The sequence below is a fragment of the Rhinolophus ferrumequinum genome, chromosome 9, assembly GCF_004115265.2.
Source record: "Rhinolophus ferrumequinum isolate MPI-CBG mRhiFer1 chromosome 9, mRhiFer1_v1.p, whole genome shotgun sequence".
NCBI classification, from domain to species: domain Eukaryota; kingdom Metazoa; phylum Chordata; class Mammalia; order Chiroptera; family Rhinolophidae; genus Rhinolophus; species Rhinolophus ferrumequinum.
In genome coordinates, this window is record NC_046292.1 from 56,696,655 (window position 1) to 56,717,072 (window position 20,418).

Here is a 20,418-nt window from a genome sequence, read left to right on the forward strand (position 1 = left end):
GTAAAGTAAGGTTAAAATAATATCTGCCTTCTGTACTTTTTAAATAATTAAACTAAATAATATTAATACATTTCATAGCTAGAGCCTGGCATGTAGTAAGCATTAATAAGTATTAGTTTTTATGAATTATTTTGCATCCATATTATAATACTGACAATAATTCCCAGCTGTCACTTTTCCTGCACTGATATTTTAATGATTTAGGTAATTATTCAGATTTTTTTCCCTCCTTGAAAAACGTCATTACATGTATCATATTGAAAACAGCATATGGGTCCTCAATATGTAATCAACATGTTCTCCAGAATAGAGGTTTGACATGCTTGAGGTCTGGAAGGCAATGGTCAAATCACCGGGATTTCCAACTGCTCAGGTTTCACTTTCAGAATAATGGACTAGGACTATGGGATTCCTTCCAGACCCTTGGCTACTATCCTCAGGCTTGAGTCATCAGAAAGCAAAGACTGTTCGAGGAAATCCAGATAGAATTTGGCAGACTTGGTCATTTACTACTATACTTCCAAGAAGATATGACACTGGCCTTTATTTTTCTTCTGTTCCCCTTTTATGTTAAGTGTAAATAAAACATTCCCTCTTTGAGAGGATTCGTTCACTCCTATAGTATCAACCATCACTATTACATATTATCTCCATCTTTGATATCACTTCTAAACACCGGTCTCTGAAACTAGATCAGCTATTAGACATTTTCTATGTGAAACAATCTGTCTAAAACTTGGCTCATCTTTCCAAACCAAACTGTCATTGTGTTATTAAGACTACCATCTCGTGCTTCATAATACTGATTAAATGATTATATGCTTTATTTCTATTTTAAGGATCTCATCATCTCGTGTCTACACTATTAAAATTTTGTTCATCTATTCTGCTTCCTACCTTTTGTCCTTCAATTCACATTTTATACTTCTACCAGATTAATCATCCAAAATCACTTTTGCATCTCATTCACCTACCCACAAATCTTCAATGGGGCTCCTCATCATCTGTAGTGTCTTTCACCTGACATTCTTGTCCTGAGAATTTTGCCCAACTTCCTCTCTAAGTTTGTCACCAACTCATCTTTTTTTTTTTTTTAAATATGGAATGCTTCACGAATTTGCATGTCATCCTTGCGCAGGGGCCATGCTAATCTTCTCTGTATCGTTCCAATTTTAGTATATGTGCTGCCGAAGCGAGCACCCAACTCGTCTTTACAAATAGTCTGTAGCCTACCCCAATGAATCTGCTCATTTCCGCCCCCTCCCCAACCCAACACTCTGAACGTTGTATCTTTGCTGGCCCTGTTTCCTCAGCTGAAAGGCCCTACCTTTTGTATTCCTGTCATATAAATCTGTTAAGGCAGAGCTCAAGGAGTAACCCTTTCGCGCAGCTGTCTCTAACAGCCCTGTTTATCTCTCCTTCCTATACTTCCTCAGGCATTTATTTTCTTGCCCTGTACCTTGCACTTTGTACAAGCTGCTTTGACTGTTTCTTATTCTTTATGTATGGTTCTGGCTGACCAACAAGATCAGCAAGACTGGAAGCCCCTCACAGCTGTCTTACATGTCTCTGTGCAGAGTACTCTGTATGTCTTAGGTCCTCAACAAATATTTGTTGATGAGAATGTCAATTTTGTAAGCACTTGGAGACAATACTCAAAGGCCTTTTTGCAACTACTGGAATCTGCCTGGAGCTGATTTCATACTTAAAAGTAATGTTTTCTGAGCTTCTTTCTTATAGGAATGTTGTAAAACCTCTTGGCAGAATGAAGCACAATCCCCTCTGCTCTAAATTCAAAGGCCTCCTTCTAGAGGAAGTATCCTCTTAGCTGAGAGTTTACGGGAGAGGACAGACACAAAGGGATGAGCATCACAGCCCTGGCAGCCCCGTCTCCTGCTGAGGGCAGCTGTCTCAATCTTCCATCTTGGAAGGGCCCTTAACTTACTTTCTGAAAGAGCAGGTGCTGCATCATCTGTAGCTGATGCCACTTAGCAAACCCCAGAAACAAAAGCAGGTGAACACTGAATATGCTTGCTCAGCTTTCTCACTAAGTAACTAGATAAGCTTGGACAAGTTAGTTCCTACAGTCTCAAGGCTTTATTTCCTCCACTCTAAAATGAATGAAGAACCTCAACTTTAAAATCAGAAGAGTTAAATAGTTCCAAATAAAATGAAAATTGTGTTTTAGTTAAAAAAATAAAATTCAGGACAAATCCACTTGATTTTTTGTTGCTCTTCATTTCATAGAGGCAAATGCATCACAAATTATCTTCTCCAATCTCTCTCTCTCTCTTTGTCTCTCTCTCTCTTTGTCTCTCTCTCTCTCTCTCTCTCTCTCTCTCTCTCTCTCTCTCTCTCTCTTTCACACACACACACACACACACACACACACACACACACTTCTCCATCAATCAGCTTTTCCCAGAAATTTCTTGCACAGGGGTTCTCTTCTATGTGGAAGAAACTGCCAATGAAATAGGACATGGGAATAGGATAAAAAACTGACTTCTTTTTGGAATGTTATATTTTATACACAAAAACATCTGGTTGAAACATGTAGCTAGGTTGCCTTTATTGATTTTTTTTTTCTTTTATAGTGCTGAGTGATTTAGATTTTCTGAGTTAGAGACACTGAACATATCTGGAAGTCTCTCTTTCATTTGTACCATCTAAAATATTTTATTGTTTAATGAAAATAAAACAAAGAAATTGAGCAGTTCACACACTTACACAAGTGATCTTCATAAGTGAAATGGGGGGGGGAGTCTTCGTTCTTATGTTGCTTTTCACCCTGTGCCACCCCTGCTGCCTTCTGCTCTTTCTCTCTCTCTCCTCCTGGTACCTGCGCACTCTGTTGCCTCTGTATCTCTCTTTGTTTTTGCTCAGATCTCTGTCTTCTGCTACTTACGTGTATGCCTTTCCATATCATGGTGTTTTAAAACAGGCTGATGTGATTACTGTCTTTTCATTATTCCTTTAAAAGTGTTCTCTGTCCTGTGTATCTTCTAGATTTCTGGTAATGCTGTCATTCTTTTTAGGTTTTCTGCTTCTTTTGATTTCATTTTTTCTTAATTTTCTTTTTAATCCTATGAGAGAAAAAGAAAGAGATTATCCTCCCTCTTACTCCAGGAATTTCTTTCTGTTGCATTTTGTAAATTGGGTATGCAATATGTCTTAAGGTCCAAAAGAATAGTTAGCAGAGTGGGTGGTGAGGTTATGCCTAATTTCTATTTTCTTCACTATACTATTCTGTATTTTCTGAAATTGCTTCAGGGTACACATCTACAAATATCTATAAATAGAATGAAATAGCAATGAAACTATTTCCATTTTGGCAAGGAAAAATAATGAGTGCCTGGCTGTGGGGACAGAGTCCCAGAGAGCAGTTTCCAGGCTCTCGGCCTCGCGTGGGGAGGTGCTGGCTCGGGTGGTAAATGACCATCAACTGTGATCGGTTGGCCATCAGCTGTAACCGATTAGCCAATTGGCTACTGATATAACTGCTGCGGCTGCGTTGGTTGGTCAGTTGGTTGGTTGGCAGGCAGAGAAGTGGATGGCAGGTTGCAGGTTGTGTGAATCCAGCCTCCAGTGAGACTACAGTTGAATGACTTCCCTACCTATGGCTCCGTGAGTGTTCCTTTTTGGCCTAGCCATATCTTGCCTTCTTATGTGGGGAGGGGGAGCAGAGACCCCACAGTCCGCCTCGCACGACACTGTCTTTAGACCTTGCTTCTAGCTCTCCATCCGACCTCCTTTTGCTTGTCTGTCTTCACCACCAAGCATGACTACAATGGCTGGCTGAGCTGGAGATGGAGAGCAGTCCACGGGGACTGTGGAAGTGATCCAATGGTTAGCAAGCGCCCACAAACCTGCAAGTCAAGGGGCACTTCTGTTGAATCCCCAAGGCTGGGCTCTTGCTGCCAGTTGTTCCTAAATGGAAGAAACAGAGGAAATAGCACCAACAGCCTTATGAAAAGCAGCACCCTTAGTCCAATATGACAGTTTTTGTCCCCCATGGAAAAACCCTCTTGTTTATTTGATTAAACAAAAATAAAATAAGCTGCAGAGTAGCAATTTAAAGTCCAATGAGACACCAACTTTATTTTAAGGCTGCAGTTTTGGAAGCTGCTGATGACAGGAGATAAGGGTGAGATGTGATGAGGCTTATTCATTATGATAGCATCCTAGTGCGATTACAGAGGTTCATTTTTAATTTTCATTTTATCTATTTATTCATTCATTTATTTTGGCATTCTTGTTGGTTGCTTTTATTGATTACTGCACACTGGTTTGAGTTGTATGACCAGTGTTGATGCTTGCTCACTCCTCACAGACAACCTCAAACAGCAAACCTTGGCAGGCCACCCAGAAACTAAGGTGGCAGGACTCAGAGACAGAGGTAATAAACTTTGACCAGAGAGCAGGCTCATTGTTGCCTGCCCATGAAATTGTTGCCACTCATTGTATACACATAAACAGAGGCATGGTATTTTGGGACTATAAACTGTAAGGTTCTAAGCACTTTGGTGTTTCCAGCTGTTAACAAAACATAAGCTTCTATCCCAAGGAATCAACACACAAAGTACAACAGATCAGCATTTTATTTATTTATGCAACAAGCATTTGTTGAACATCTATTATGTACTAAAAACCCTGCAACAATGAGGAACATGGAAATTTAAAGCTTTTAAAGCACTTCTTCTAGTGAGAGATGCAGACGTGTACAAATAAATGTAAAGCAAGCTTATTAAAAGAGTACGTTAGAAGAGGTAGCTATTTACAGGATGCAGTAGAGAGAGAAGTTAAAGTTATAATAAACCAGTTTTTATTGTCATGTGAACAAAATTGTCTTTGTATTAAATTCACTGAAGTTGGTTGATAAATATGTACAACTGCATATATGAGCTGTCACTGGAAAATAACTTTTTATTGCCATTTTATATTTTGGTAATTCATATTTAGTGCTCTTAGTCACTTAGTTTCTCAATATCTCATTTTCCTTATGTGTAAAGTTGAGTTAATAATTCATATATTCAATATTCAAAAATAGGTTAGGCATATTAATATATACATACATACATATATATATATATATACAAACATATGTATCAGAAAGTTGATTGAGAATACCAAGACTATGAATCTATAAACAATTTGAAAATATATATAAAATGAAAGATATTATAAGTGTTACTGTTTTAGCTTATATATGAGAAAACAAGTGATTATATATTATGGAAAGCAGATTTATGAAATGTATGCATTTGGCAAACAGTGAGAAAAATCTAGTATCTCTTCTTTCAGAAATAAGGACCATTTTTATTCTGTTGCTAGAGTAAAAGCTAAAGGAAGTTTTAGAGGTTTGACATCCCCGTGTTTGGTAGATCATAGATAATGATTGTGCTGAATGCTGGGCTGAAAATGGAAAGTGCGTTGTGCTGAGACCCTGGTAATACTTTTCCTGAATAATAATACTTTCCCTTAACTATAAATCAACTAAAATTCATGTTTTTTTCTTCCTGAAAAAACAGTTCCCACAGGATTCTAGTCAGTATTTCAGTGTAATGTCAAACTATTAGTTTCAATATATTCGTGGTTGTATTGGTAAATTATTTACCATTGATGATTAAGTATCTACAAATCATAGATTATCAATTGACAACAGACCTATTCCTTCTAAAATTTCTCAAATTTTAGAGTGAAAACTAAAATCACTCTCTTTGTTTTTAAATCTTCTTTGAAGGAAATTTGTAATCCATCTCTTGCATTATAGCATTTGTCTGTAAAAAGTATAAATTTTCTGTATGTCAACATGCAATTTTCTAAACTCGCTGATGCTCAGACTGCTAATAATCAAATAAGACTGAGTTCCAAACTAGATTAAAGGACAATTGATTGAAGATGACAGTAACTCATGAAGGACCTGGAAGTCCATCACAATATCACATTTAGGTCATTAAGACTATGAGTTGTAAATTTAAGCCTATAGGGATGTTGCTTTCTTTTAGAATGAATTAACCAGTGTTATTATTGAACTATCCTGAGTCACATTTTTTTATGTAATGAGGACTATGTAATTCTTAAGAAATCTAGGTCAACATTTCTGTTTTACTTGTTTGTGGTGCATCAGCCATTATTTAATGCCTTAAATATTGGGAGATGGGGGTGGTGGAAGCCCTTTACCAAAAACAGAGTGGGTATATAAACGTGAGACTTTTTGTTTTAAAACATTTAATGAAAACTGGGCTTTGTACCAGGCACTGTGCCAATTATGTTTCTTATATGGTCTCATTTAATCCTTATAATATCTTCAGGAGGAAAAATATTACTCCCCCTCCACAAACACACAGATAAGGGTATTGAGACATAGAGACACTACACACAACCCAAGTTTATTTTGTCTAAGATCATTTGCTGCATATTTGAGGATTTTCTTTTAATTTTGGTAATTTTCCCCATTTTGAAAACTGACCCAACTATTGATTATGGCAGCACCATTTTTAGGAACCGAATCATTGTATATTCTACAACTTTTATCTCCACTCCCCAACCAGGAGGCGTGATGAAACGTGGACCCTTGCTCTGACCAAAGGTTCGGTGTGGATAAATTTTGATCTGCACTTAGCTGACCTACTCTTGCTATTATCAATCCAGGGTTCTTACAACTCCTTTTTACCCGTAATACTTGTGACTACGTGTCCATAGCAATAGTGCAGTGTCACAAAATGATCGACACCTTCTTGATTCCTTTGTTTAATTTTTTCGTCAAGTCTTCACATCCTCAAAGGAAATATACTTTATAAACTCAAGTCCAAGGGTGACAGCAAGAGCCCCACCTAATAGAAGAGAGGACCATGTCCTTAGAAGTTGATTTCTTAGGTACAGCTTTCTAGGTCTCTCAAAAAACTGATTCATAGCCCTTCCTCTGGAGTATAGGATTCTCAACTTGAATAGCTCTGTTAGGTTTCATTTTATTGCCACTCGGCAACCCTGTTCAGTAAGATTTTCTATTGTCTGGTTGCTCTCACAGTCAGATGTGTTTTTTTTGCTTTCTAATGTGAATTTGTTCACTGATAAATGTATCATTAATTTACTCTTAGTGTCCAATGAAGTCTTTTTTTAAAAAAATAACTTGCTGAATTGCTTATTACAGAAAAAAATACATATAAATTTACACTAATAATAAGAATGATTCATTTACTTTCATTTTGTGTTTTCTCAATTTCTTAAAATGAATTCTAAGAATTTGCTTGGTAAATAATTAGTTCTCAATAAGCACTTATTTTAAAAATTCATGTCAAAATAAAAAGACCTGAATATTCTAAGTGGGGCAAAGTTTTAATCTAAACTAAATTTTGCTTATGATAATTTACCTTCCTAATTTATGAACCAAGTCTTAATACTAATTTTGCAAATACTGATGACTTGTGGTCCATTTAGGAATACCTTATGATTTTCCTTAAGTAATCCTAACGTCATTTAATGAGATGCTATGAAACAACATATTCTGACTTTCTAATAAATCATTTAATGGCATTTAATTCCTGTAGACCTCTGCTTTTCTTCTTCTTAACATTCTTGTTTGAGATTCACAGCTACAACCCCTGCCTTCCTCAGATGAAGTAGGGCAAAATTTTTTTATTCTCTCTCTTCCTCCCTCACTCCTCCTTTTATATCATTAAGTATCCTATGCTCCAACAAAGCAACATTTTAAGCTTCCCTTCTTGCCATAAAGAGAGAAAACCAAAAGTTCATAAATGCTTTTTATTCTCCCTATAATTCTGGTTCCCATCTTTCCTCTTCCATATCTCTCCACTGGGCCAAATGAGGGGCGTCCTCGAGCCTCACAAGTGGTACCTCCTTGGTGAACCCTCCCTGCTATGCCTACAGCGAGGCAGCGTGGTTCCTTCTTTTCCCTGGGCTCTCATACTTCCTGAATACTGGTCAGATTGTAGAATGGAGTAGCTATTTGAGTAAATGTCTTCTTGATCAGCTACAATATGAGCTTTCTTTTAAACAAGGGGCAGTTTTATTCTTTTTGTGTCCGGAACACTGTGTTCAAAAAATACTAACTTGGAAATCAGAAAAGTGGTGATACTATGAGCTTAAAGTCTCATAATTCTTTTTCTTCTTTGAAATAAGAACCCAGTTGCTCATTGCTACTTATCTTTCTTGAAGGCTGAAGTGGATATTGAGATGTTTCGGGAAATGTCGGAAGGTTTTCCATAGTAACTTAGTAACTCTTCCATAGTAACTCTTCACCTAAACTGTTGGTCAGGGTAAGTAATCTCCAAGGGAGGGCATGAAATGTCAAATATTATTGGTTTTCCCATGACAGCGGGGAAATGGTATAGTAAAGAGTCTTTGCAAAAGAGTTACGGTCAAAACTAAACTAAGCTGTTTCAAGAGACTCTTCACTCTTCCTAATATGTATGTATAGCTTAAAATAAAACCTAATGTATAGACATGAAAAAAAGGAAGTTTGTTTAAAAAGGTTTGGAGCTTTGAAAAGCTATACTTTATGTTTTCAATTTCCTCTTATATGTGTCAGTAACTCCTTAGGATTTAGGAGTGTTTAAAGCACTTGGTTATTGCTTTAGGTTGAAAAATGTGCTTTTACAAAAGTATACCATCTCTGAAAGTCTTTTATGTTCTCTCACCTACCAACACTCATTTCTATTCAATTGCCACTAAACCCATTTTTTCAACCAACTAAAGACCTGATCGCATACATGGAGTTAGAGAAATCTGTAGAGAGTTGTATATTTCTTATTTGCATCCATGCAGTTAGTAACCATTAGTTAAGTTCCAGCCACAGGTAGAGCATAGTGATGGACACTGAGATGTCAAAGGGAAATGCAAAAGGGAGCTTATAACACATCAGACTGTAACAAGCATCACAGTGGCATTGTAAACACGATCCTATACTGGAAAAGAAGCCAAAATTAATTCTGACTGATCAGAGGTAGCATCTACATACCAGTAGTGTGATTGAGACACATTACTTAACCTCTATCTATCTCACTTTTCTATAAATAGAGGTACCAATACCAACTCATAGCATTTAGTAACAATTGAATTAGTTTATGTGTTGTAAGCTTTAAGAACAATTGCTGATACCAGTATGTGCTTAATAGAATATAAATGTGATTGGTTTCACAAAGGATATTCTGGACTTTTTAGGAGGAAAGGTAAGAAAGGACTTCCCAGGCGGAGGTAACAGCCTAAGTTGGAACAAAGACATGGAAGTATGAAGTGTGCTAGAGGAGTTCTGTGTGGCTAGAACTTTCTTTTAATGGGAAATACTGAGGAGACGTCCCACAGATGTAGTTAGACACCAAATCAGAAAGAGTGCTGTATGCCAGATCAAGAATATCTGACTTTGATGTTTATGTTTTCAAAAAGTGAACTTTGTGGCAAAAAGCAAAACAGAAAGATGTTTTGTAAAAGAGGTACAGACAAGGAACCCAGTTAGGGTTACTAACTGGTTATGACAACAGCCCAAGTTAGAGACGATGGAGCCAAGATGAGGACATGCTATCTTTGGGAAGGTAACAAACAAGAACTAGGATTTGAAAGCAGAGACTATACCAAGGGCAAAATACCAACTACAGGTGTAGCCTTTCCCTTTTCTAGAAAACAGAAATGTATTTGATAAAATCTTATGGCTCTTCATCAAATTCTGTTTAAGATTTTTACCTTCAAACCACCCAGGAACATTATAGCCTCATATACTATAATTGATTAATTTTATGACTCACTATTTAAAGTAAATGGAAGTTTTAAACTTGTTTTTTATCATGAGAGTCTCTGTCTGGCAGTAGCGAGGCAGAGAAAATAAGATAAAAGATATATTTTTTTTTTTTCCAAGAGCTACTGAGTAGGAAGAGAAACAAAAAGTAATATGGACACAATCCTTAAGGAAATATGAAAAAGTATAGATTTGCTCCACCTAAAGGTTGAACAAAGGCATATGTATCATTTGTTGAACCCTTACTATATGCTGTGTCCTCATGATCATCTCAGTAACCCTACGAGGCAGGTACAATTATTATCTTTATTGTACAAGGGAGGAAACTGAGCCTCAGAAAAAGTATGTTACTTGCTTAAGCTAGCAGGACAAGGAAGTATAGGGGGGAAAATGTGCGCAAGGGAGGATTTGAATCCAGATTTGAATCCAGATATAAATGCCCTATACGGAGAGCACTCAAAACTAAACAATTTCACATTGAGACTAATACCATGATCCTTCATCAAATATGGTTCTTTCTTTGGCCCATGTCACTAAGAATACACCTTGGGAGGGTGAGCTCTCCTGGATGTCAGTCTCAATCTTCAGAGCATTTTAATTTCTCTAAACATCCCTTTCATGATCTCTCACTCTTCAATTTATTAGTGCCTTTTGTCGCTGCATTTCTGTCCTTCCAGTCCACTCCAATTAAGTACTAATTGAGCAAGTCATGTGACCTAGTGGGAAGAACCTCAGCCTCATAGTTAAGGGGTTGGGACCTCTAATTGTGTGTCCTGGGTTAGATGGGGTAGCATCAGTTATAGTTTTCCCTCCATAAAATGAGTTGCTGCCCATTTCCCTTTACGATCTCATGATTAGTTAGCTCTAAAGTTTGCCACCCGGAATGTATCTACAGAAAAACTCTGTCCCAAGCTGATTTATTCCTCCTCCCTGATTGTCTCCACACCAGTTGTTGTGCGCTTAGAGGAGGCTACACATTTCACATTTAGGAGGCTACACACCAATTTTCACATTTCCACGAGCAAAACACAAACACAAACAAGGTAAATCTGCTACCTCCCAAATAATACAGCATATTCTATAACCCAAAATAAGTGATTTTCTGATTTTGCTCTCTTTTGGAGTATCCATATCACTTTGCTTTCATTGGCATGACTTGTTCAGAGTTGACTGGATTGCTTTTACTCCACGAACGTCCAAGAGGCAATCTGTACATGTTATGATATAATTCATTTCAGGATTTAGGGCACCATCATGGAAACTAGGGAAAAAAAAAAAAAAGATTAGGTACTTCTTTTTGCTCAATCAACCAAGAACACATTCTTATTCCATCTGTTCCCAACAACAGATCTATTATCTGGTGCGGACGCTGACTTGCACCCAGCCTGATATTATTCTCATACCACCTGACTTAGTGGACATCTTGGCACTGTCCCTTTTAGGGCCCCTCTTTTGACTTTCACCAACAGAACATGACCTCTACTCCAAATATATATTTCTTTAGTGAAATTTAAGACTCAAAAAATTGAGCGCAAACAACTTGGCTATTCCTCTTTCATCAGACTCCTGGGGAATTCAGTTCTCATTTTTTTCACATGTAGGACTGATGAGCTCCTACTGTGTTTAAGATCTTTTCCCTTTTCTCTTTAAATCACTGGCTTCCTGTAACTTCCTTCTGTGATCTCTCCCTGACAATTATAATGTCACAATTATGATTACTCAAGCTTGCTCTTCCCTGAAGTCTCCATTGCTGAAGTCTTGAGAGCACCAATGTAGCTTTATTCCAGCAGTTACTGATATACTTTTTTAAAAAATATATTATGTTAATTTTTATTTGCTCCCCAAATTTAGATTGGTCAGTCTAATGTTCATTTTATAAGCTTTCACATACAGGTACTGGTATACTTTTTAATTATAAAATCCAAGTGTCTTGGCCAAACCAAAGCCAAAGGGCAGACCTGTCATTGTTAATTCAAATGATTTCTGGGGGAGGTTACGGCAGTGTGATCCACTTTGGCCTTAGAGAATAAAGGCTCTGTTCATTCAGCCTAGAACTGGGAGGGCTGTATCTCCTGTCTGCGAGATTCTGTTGCAGAATACAAGGCAGGACTTCTTAGAAGAGCTCACCAGGGCAAGAAACTCATGGCCCTCTGTAATTCCCAAGCATCATTCCCTTCTCTACCCCACCCCCAAGAATCCCTACACCAAAAAGGATCTTCCTTTCTATTTCCAATAGCTTTGTCCGAAGTGTGAGGGAGACTGTGGTTTAGCGTTCTTGGCCTTGTCAAAATTTTAAATCATGGTCTGATGCTCTATAAAAATTACTTTATAGATTTTGAAAGAAAATGATATGAAATTGATGATAGTATGATAGAAAGTAGTCTTATGATGTTGTCTTATGCATGACAAAGAGGTCAGGCTCTCACCCAGGATAGATGGCAAGAGAGTTGTATTTCACGTAAATACCATTTACGCTGTTTCTAGGAGACTCTGTAACGGTTGCAATTTGGCATCTTAATAACTGTGAAAGTATAGAAAATACTGTTTCCAATTTTTTCTCCACACAAATTTTCATTAGAGTCGTTTTATTAGAATAGTAGAGAACACTGTTTAAGGTAACTGGAATTGACTTCCTGCATCTCACAGTATCAGAAGCAAAGAAGTTGCCACCTTTCTGGAAAGGGAAGGTTAGCTTTTAATTTATGATAGACTTGGCCAATTATAGGCTTCATCATTTCCACATACAGAGTTTTCCCTTTTCTAGTGAGTCAACTGATGGCTACTGGCCTGGCATTCCTTCTTTAGCACTCATCTCTCTAAAATTGGATCAAATTGTAGACTCTTACAGTTAGATGAAAGGATAATAGAAGAGTCTCAACCTATCCATTTTTCTGAGGCTGGAGGAAAGAAAAGTCCATGTTTGCTCTCAATGTATTTCTCAATTTTCCTACACCACTTCTCCACCCTTTGTTTACCCATTTATTTAATAATTTTTACCCAATACCACTTCTGGGCCCTTCACTATGCTAGGCACACAGCCCAGTCAGAGAGAGGCAAACTTACAAAACGCTGTAATGAAACTCGAGAAGTTTTCAGGAACCAGTTCATATAGAGCCTCGTAAATCATTCTGGTCTTGAAAATGACAATTTTGAAAATCCCTGGTAGATAAAAATGGCAACAATGTTATCATACATTTGCATACAACTTTATTTTTCAAAGTATTTTGTCGGTTTTGATGCCATTGGATTTCTATGTCCACGCTGTGAAGTGAGGACAGAAGTTCTTTCCGATTACAGATAAGGAAAGGGGGACTCGTCCGTGGTCATACAGCTAGTAAGCAACAGACAGCCATCAGAACTCAGGCTGCGGATTCCTAAATCAAAGATATTTCATCGTTCAGGCTCCATTGAGGCACTTTGAGTACAGGTGGTGACATTTCCCCCAACGACCTGCTTGTTCATGGGCAAATGCTCATATTATCTGGAGATGACTGAGTTGTCTCTCTGTCCTTGGTAATACTCACCACAGTGGCTTCAACGTAGTCGGTGCTCAGTAAATGACTTGCTGTGTGATGCCGTTTATACTATCTCGATTTTACATCATAAGTCCCTTTACTTTTGTCCTTAGGGAAAAAGAAAAACGTGAGAAATCAATGAGGATAAACTAACTGGCTGGCATGGAAGCAGAGATTAGTTTTTCTGATGAGTCTTTACCATCCTAAACACCTCGGGGTGCACTTACCTTGCAGGGAGTACCACATGCATGGCATAGGGTCAGGGCTCTGGTCGGGAGTCACTAATGTTAGTCCTTCTGCGTTTCCACTGTTCCCTCTTCTCTGGAGAAATGAGCTGGGGAACAGCATCTGACAGTGAGCAGAGTCACTACAGGGACTAGTGCTGGCTCTCTTCTTAACCAGCTGACAAGTCTTGTGTCTCTGTGAATAGACTGAATCAGGACTCTCTTCCTCTCATGATAAGGACCCCAAACTTACTCTAATCCCTCTCAGTCAAACTCAGAAGATTTTTGTCATCAAACCGCAATTCTTAAGTAATACCTTTTTAATTTCTTCTTTTTGTTAATCAAAGGCATGTAAAAATGCTAAGCAGAGCCGCCGATAAACCAGTACTGGCTAGAGAACTCTATCTAGCCCAAAGCAAGGAAATGTGATGATTGTGGTTAGTATATAGAACCTTATCGTTGATACAGCCAGAATTTCCATTAAGCTTTGTCAGCAGTTGAAAATGGTTTTCCACTTTGGTGAAAACTTCAGAGACTACTGAGAACCATTTAGGATGTGACTTGAGAGCATCTCCTCCAGGAAGCCTTCCCTGATGCCCATGCTGAGCCAAGTGTCAGAGAACTCTGCATGTCACCATCTCAGTGGTATTAATAATGGAGTCCTGGACCAGCAGCATCAGTATCACCTAGAAGCATGTAAATTCTTGGGCCTCACCCCACACCTGTCAATCAGAAACTCTGACATGGAGCCCTGCAATCGTTGTTGAAACCATCCTTCCAGGTGATTCTGAGGCATGCTTGAGTTTGAGAACTCCATGTCTTATTGACAAACATATTACACTAAAATTATCACCTTATATTATGCTCCAAACTGGACTGAACGTTGTCTGAGGGTAAGGACCATTTTTTTTGGTAGTCACATTATGCGTGCCTGCGTGTGTGTGTGTGTGTGTATTTTACAAAAATGTAACCTGCTTTTGTTTGCTCCTCTTTTGCTCCTTTCCAACAATATATCATGAACATTCTGTCTTTTGGATACAGATATGTTATAATAGGATATTTGAGGGCTGGGTAGCATGTTATATTGGTTATATCAAAATTTCTTTAATTTGCTATTATTTGATAACACGTTCTTTTATAAATTAACTTTTTATGAAAATAACACATGCACATACTTAAAAACCTGTTTAAAGATAGCAGCCCATTCACCACCACCAGCACCACAACCACCATCACCCCCACTCCTCATTCTTACTTCTAGGGGCAATTATTTCCCACCCCTTTAGATGATGCTATTTATATCCATGTTTCTAAATAACATACATATACTTCTCCGGTGTCACAATTTTAGACATCTTCTATGAAATTCCTATGATGGCAGTTGAGAATTTATCTCTCTCATATCCCCACACCATTATTTTCCCATTCTTCCAATATAACGTCATCCCATATTTTAGTTAATGCAAAAGATCAGTGTTTAAAACTGGGTAAACATTATTCAAAGCCAAGAAGTATGCTGTTTCTTTTCTTGAAAAAACTTTTTTTTGAGTGATGCTAGTTGCCTTGTATTTTTACTCTCACAGTTTTCTAAACAGTCCATTAACACTGCCATGTGCACGTGAATTTCTTTTCCCTTAATATTCAGATATATTGTCATTTCTGGACAGGATGCCCTCCAAGCCTCTTATATTGTTATTACAGGACCCCTGCATCACATTTGTTAGACTTGTGGTTCCTGAATCCTTGTCTTCCTATTTCTTGGTTAATGGCCTCATTTTGCTGGATTACATCTTCTAGAAGCTTCCTAAGAAAGGGTGGATAAGAAAGATAAGTTTTTTGCATTTTTGTCTGGAAGACACTTTATTCTACCCTCATGCTGTATTGATAATTTGATTTAGTATATAATTAGCTGGGAAATCTTTTCCCCAAGAATTTTGAAGAAATTTTTACATCATTTCCTAGTTGGGAAGTCTTATACTTTTGATTTTTTTGCTCCTTTGTGCCTGACCTGATTTTTTTTCTCATTAGAAATATTAAGAAATTTTCTTCATCTCTGGATTAATGCTATTTCAATGTGACAGGCTTATGTGTGGGTGCTTTTAAACAAATGGTGCTAGGCTTTAGTGAGCAATTTGAATATGGAGACTCCTGTTTGTTTATATGCGATGAGGAATTTTCTGGAATTATTTCTTTGATAATTTCTTCCTATCTAGTTTCTTCAGTTCTGTTTTGGAACTTCTCTTAGTTTTATATTAGATATGGATTTGTTCTGAGTTTTATGGTGTTTTTTTTTTCGTTTTCAACATTCATCTCTTTGTTCTTTTATTCTTCTTTCTGGCAGATTTACTTAAATTCCAATCATCAGGTTTTTAATATTCAGCTATTAAATTTTTTAGTTTCAAGAGTTCTTTTGCATTCTCAGAGTGCTTCTGTTTTATGAGAATTTGTCCTTATTTTCTAGGTAAAATATCTTTTCTTATTTACATCATGCTATTACATTTTCTTCTGTTTCCTGCACATATTATGTATGCATATTATTTTTTTACCATTTCCTTGTTGTCTGTTTGTTCTGATTTTTGGCTTTCACTTTGGAAGCTTTTCCCAATTTATGGCAATTTCTGCTGCTGATTTACATTTAAGAATAAAGGCTAGCTGACAGCTATGTGTTGGGTGGAAGGTTTGTATTCACTGTAGCTTGGTCTCTCTGAGCCAGCTTTTTGGAGGACTCCTAATTTAGTATATATGCAGGCTTGACTCTAGGGACACATTTTATTTCTCCAAGAAACATCACAATCTGCTGGGGACATAACCTTGGCTGCTCGGATGCTGAGGGTATTGCCATTCAGTGTGCAGCTTTTGGGGTTTCAGCTACAGGGTTTCATGCACACTTTCCATTGTGCCCACTGTTCTGTCAATTTCATTACTCTTTCTCAGAGAGTATCAGAGTTGCAGGACTATTCTCCAAGTACTGACTTTGAACCAACACTTCATCCCTCTTTAGCCCAGTATTTTGGTTTGCCTTTTAGAGTAACTTGGAGTCTTAGTCTGGCTGTTACTATCCCTATAAATAAAAATCACTTAAATTTTCAGAGCTTCCTTACTTTTCTCTATAAAATGCCAGCCTCACAGGGACATCATAAGGATTGAATGAATTATATATGTAAAAACACTTTGTGATCTAACTGTAAAGCACAATACAATTCTTTAACAAGACTGACTTCTCGGTGTGGCATTGGAAGGAACCCTCATACTTTTCCAGAAGTATGCCCATTGCTGCAGATTCAGTATGGTCAGCTACAGTTTACAACGTGCTTTTATGTATTCCTAAAAGCAGTGGAGAACAAACTTGCGCCTTCAGAGTCTGGAAGCTAGTGAGAAATTTCTTTTGAGTCTTGTATAATCTTAAAAATACACGTGAATCTTGCATCTTGCTCCATAGTGTATCTGTTTTAATAGAAATATAATGTTGTTAAATCCCTTATCATGGTATGAAACTGACAATTCAGGAAGATATACTGTATTATTTCTGGGATTTATATACCTCCTAACATGTCAGTAAATATCCCTGGGAGTGCACATGTTTCTGCTTAAGTTGTATAGAAATAAACTCTCAACCATCATTTCTGAGAAATTTTGTTCCTTCTACTTCCTTGTTTTTAAATTTAGATTCAAGATGGGCTGAGAAATTAACACAGATAGAGAAATATGGGGATAGAATGGAATTGATTGTAGGCTGCTGAGGGGAGTAGCTTATTACAAGTATGTAAACATGCTTGCTCCCTGTTGCTATGCAAAACAATAAAAATTTCCAGGGGAGTAGAGAAGAAAATTAGCAGTGTTTCCATATTGCAGGGGAGAAAAGTGACGACATTGGGAGCAGATATTATAGGGTATGCTCATTTAAATCAATACAGATAACAGAATGTGAACTTTGTTGAATACACAAAGTCTATTTCATTTTCTGTGTGTCCACTAAAAGGAATGCTATATCCCATATTGATTATTTTAAAATGGAAAAACCGTCTACTTCTAATAGGTGTTTTAACATTGTCAGTGCTATGGGATAGTTTCCATAATTTTTTCCCTTCCTCAGTCTCCATCAATCCTTACTCCTAAGTAAATATCCAATCCAAGTGAAAACGATGTTCATGCTTCAGAAGCACTTTTGAAGCAAAGCCTCTAGACCCCTCTCAAACATGTTACTATGCTGAAGCACATCCCTCAATTCTATACAGAACCTTCCATGGTGTGTGTGTGTGTGTGTGTGTGTGTGTGTGTGTGTGTGTGTGTGTGTGTGAAAATACATGTAACATAAAATTTGCCATTTTCACGTTTTAAAGTGTACAATTCATGGTTTTTAGTACATTTACAATATGCAAGTATCGCTACTATCTAATTTCAGACTATTTTCATCACCTAAAAGGAAAAGCCATACCTATTAAGTAGTTACTTTCCATTCTCCCTTCCCCAGTCCCTGGCAATCACTCATTAGTCTGCTTTCTGTCTATGAATTTAGTTATTTTGGATATATCATGTAAATGGAATCATGCAATTTTGTGGCCTTTTGTGTCTGGTTTCTTTCAGTTAGCATGATGAGTTCAAGGTTCATTGATGTTTTGGCATGTATCAGTACTTCGTTCCTTCATATGACTGAATAATAGTTGATTGTATGGACACACCAGATTTTGTTTATCTATTCATCAGTTGATGGACATTTGAGTTGTTTCCACCTTTTGGCTATTGTGAATAGTGCTGCTATGAACAGTCTAGTACAAGTCTTTATTTGAACACAAGTTTTCAGTTCTTTTGTACATTCAGTATATTCCTAGGATTGGAATTGCTGGGTCATATGAGTTTATGTTTATCTTATTTAAGAACCACTAAATTGTTTTCTGCAGTGACTACCATTTTACATTCCTACTAGCAATACATGGGAGTCCCAACTTTTCTATATCCTTGCCAACACTTGCCAGTTTTCTTCTATTTTTTTAAATAGCCACCTAATCCACGTGAGGTGACATCTCACTGTGGTGTTGGTTTACATTTCTATAATGACTAATGAAATTGAACATCTTTTCATATGCTTGTTGGCCATTTATATATTGTCTTTGGAGACATATCATTTGACCATTTTTAAATTGGGTTGTTCATTGTGACATGATGTCTTAAGCATAAACCTTGAGACAAATTGGAAACTACTGGTTGGTCATTTTATTAGAAATCATACATCTTGTAAAAGTCTCAAGAATAAATTTTGCTAAGTGAATTGTGCACTATTTCACTAAGAAGTCCCTTCTCATGTCTTTCCCCTTTGATCATTGGTCCTCTGGCTCCATCTGTCAAGAAACAAATAAATGAGACACTACAGAACCAAGTTTCACTATTGCATCTGAAGTTTCATCACTGTGGGTAGCCAGGAGTCAGCATTGCCATCAAAGACAGTTGCTAAATTGGCCTAAGTTCATTATTCTTCATTTGCATTAGCAATGGCTCTAAGCAGTAACAATGTTATAACCCAAACCAGCATCCTGTTGTCTTTCATTTATTTGATTTAATACAGAGCGATGGAGTCTCTTAAAGAGCATTTACTTTTCTTCACATCACCGAAGTTATTCTCAATGGAAACATTCAGCCTGATAATGTGGATGAATTCCCTTTTAGATCCAGTGACAAGGTGGGAATCAGAATGTCTCATTGTTTGGGCATTTTGGGTAAATGGGTAAGAAAAAGAAGGAATGGTAGCAGATTTTACTGTGATTGAGTTAGGCTTCTGTGAGTTTAAGTCAGGTGAATAGGAGTAATGTTTGTGATCATTTCATTTAAATGTTTTATTTATTGAAGTAAGATCAGAGGACAAAAATATCCAATTTAGGAAATTAAATCCTGGCAGTCAAGATTGGTCATTGTTTTATTTAATCTGATTCTGCTTTTTTCTTCTCACCTATAAAATTGTTCTTTATGATATTCCAAATCTGCTGGTAGTTCATATCCCCTATAGAATCCTCTATGCAAAACACATAGTGATCAGTGATCAGTTATCATTTGAATCTTCATACAACTTTAATAAGCTGTGTTTTATATTTAAGTAGTTTCTCCCCTGGTGGTTGCCCATGGCAGACTTTGGAGTTTGATAGCTCTTCATTCCTTATTTTACATTTCATCTCAAAGTAATTATACCCTGTGCCCTTAAGTCTCAAAAGCATCAAAATATTTAAAATTATATGATTAAACACTTCAGATAACAGTATTAAAACTTCAGGAAAAAACACTCTAGAGCAAGGTGCTTCATGCTGGAGTTTTTATTCCACTTCCTTCTTCTCTAAAACCTCTGTGTCAGCACGGGCATCTGTCATGCTTGTTATGAGTTCAGGGGGACTCCCTCAAAAAGTCTAATCATTCAGGATGCCATTTTGAAAGGGAGATTTTGCCACCAGCATTGAGGGAGGAAACAGAATGATGGTATGGATGTTGACAGTGATAATGATTCTAGCCATCAGTATGTGTTGGACTCCTGGTGCTGTGCTAAGCTCCTTATTATACATCATCATGTTTAAGCCTTACCACAAACCCACCAGGTGGGTGTTATTAGCTTTTCATTTTACAGATGGAAAGACTGAGGCTCAGAAGGTTGTTCAAGGCCACTTAGGCAGTAAAAGACAGACTAAGGATTTAGACCTAGATTACCATGATGGCAGCTTTGAAAAGGCAGGCTGCGTAGGTTGTTGAGGTAGCTAGCATGTCTTTAGCATGGCGTCCTCTGGACAGTGTCCATGGTTGTCTCAGTCAGACTGACCACATGGCCGCCTGTTTCCTCAGCACCCTGTTATCATCCATGTAGTAATTATCCGCATACTTCTCTCCATCTTCCCAGATTGTTAACTTCTGGAGAACATAGGTGCTGTGTCATATATCTTTCTATCTTCAGGAT

The 20,418-nt window shown here is 37.3% G+C and overlaps 1 protein-coding gene and 1 non-coding gene across 3 annotated transcripts in view; one reads left to right on the plus strand and one right to left on the minus strand.

Annotated features, from left to right (window-relative positions):
- The window catches only part of ST6GALNAC3 (ST6 N-acetylgalactosaminide alpha-2,6-sialyltransferase 3), a 574,754-nt gene that overhangs the window by 330,467 nt on the left and 223,869 nt on the right, over positions 1–20,418 (plus strand). The window lies entirely within an intron of this gene.
- On the minus strand, positions 1,094–1,200 carry LOC117027907 (U6 spliceosomal RNA). The gene has a single exon (XR_004424022.1). It is a non-coding gene; the product is annotated as a U6 spliceosomal RNA (small nuclear RNA).